Genomic DNA, 1,655 nt, shown 5'->3' with positions numbered 1-1,655 from the left:
CGGGTCATCAGAGTCCGATTGGTTGGCGGGCGGTGGGGGCGGAACTGCGCGTGCGCTCAAGGTCCCGACCCTTCCGGCAACCTCGGCTTGTTCAAGAGATGAGCGGGTTGCGGTTGCGGGCCACCTCTCTAAGGCTTTTGGTATTACGCTAAATATTTCTGTTTTCAAAATGAAGAAGCTGTAAGATTAAAAGATGTCACAGTAGGCCTGGCGGTGGTGGCGCACACCATTAATCCCAGCACTCAGGACGCCTAGGCAAGCAGATCGCCGTGAGTTTGAGGCCAGCCTGGTCTACAGAGTGAGTTGCAGGACTCAGGACAGCCAGCCAGGGCTACATAGAGAAACCTTGTCTCGAAAAACAAAACAAAATCCTCCACACGGTTTCATTAAAAACCGTGTCACAGTAAACACTTAAAATCATAAGGACTCACGCAGGTGGCCAGGCTTGTTTGGTCCCGGTGCTCAGGAAGCAGAGGCTTATCCCTGGGGCCGCAAAGTTGGAGCTCAGTGGCCCTATTTCAAAAACCAAGGTGGACGTCAGCCTTAGACACAAGGTTGTCCTCTGGCTTCCATGTGCACTTCACTGGCCAGGGTACACACAGCATTGCCTGGGTATAGTTCTAACGCTGAAGGTTGTGAACGGAAGACTGTACGAAACAGCAACACTCGGTCTCAAAAACCAAAAAAGAAAGGAAAACAAAACAAAAACACCACAAAGGGGGCTGAAGAGATGACTCAATGGTTAAGAGCTGACTGCTCTTCCAGAGGCTCCGGGTTTGATTCTCAGCATCCACATGGCTGCTCACAGCCGTTTGCAAATCCAGTTTAAGAGGATCAGGCACCACCACTAAGCCCTTATGAAGCACTGGTGACACGCACGGGTTTAACTGCCTAAACTGGGTGTAGACCTGTATGTAACCCGATAGCATCATTGGCTGAGGAAAGAATACTGAGTTCTAGCATGTTTGTGCCTTAGAGTAGGTTCGCCGTCAGCCTCCTGAATTTAGTGAGGTCATCCCAAATTTAAGGAGAAAGTAACGGATTGTAGCTGGGTTCCATCCCAGCAATACAAAACAAAAAAATGTTACACACTCAATGTGGTGCCCTCCTTGGAAGGCTGTGGCAGAAGACAGAATTCAAGTCACACTTCACACAAAAGTACCAAAAGACATGAAATAGAGTAGCATTTGTTAGAACAGTTTCAGTGGGAGGAGATGAGACAAGGTAAGGGTAAAAAGGACTAAAATTCATTATATACTAGGAAACTATCCAAGAATGAAATATTTTAAAAATCAGAAACATTGCTCAAGTCATATCTATTTCACATGCTGGTGTGAACTCAGGATATTTTGTTTTTAGCTTAATATACTCTGGCTCATTCTCTAACAGTTTTTTTTTTTTTTTTTTTTTTTTTTTTTTTTTTTTTTTTTTTTTTTTTTTTTTTTGTTGGGTTATTTGTTCTTTTGATGACCAATTTCTTGAATTCTTTGTATATGTTGTCAATTACAATTTGAAGGTAATATAGGGTCAATTGCAGTGTGATAGTCTGATTAGTCTGATCGAGGGGAATTCTGACCTGACTACATTTCGAGAGTAATCATGTCAACAAGTAGTAATTAAAGAGAACACACTTCGGCAGTTAGGAGTGCTTGATG

Source organism: Alexandromys fortis, unplaced genomic scaffold (genome assembly GCF_014885135.2).
Source record: "Alexandromys fortis isolate MF-2015 unplaced genomic scaffold, M_Fortis_MF-2015_v1.1 scaffold_148, whole genome shotgun sequence".
NCBI lineage: Eukaryota > Metazoa > Chordata > Mammalia > Rodentia > Cricetidae > Alexandromys > Alexandromys fortis.
Note: the sequence above shows the minus strand (reverse complement) of the source record.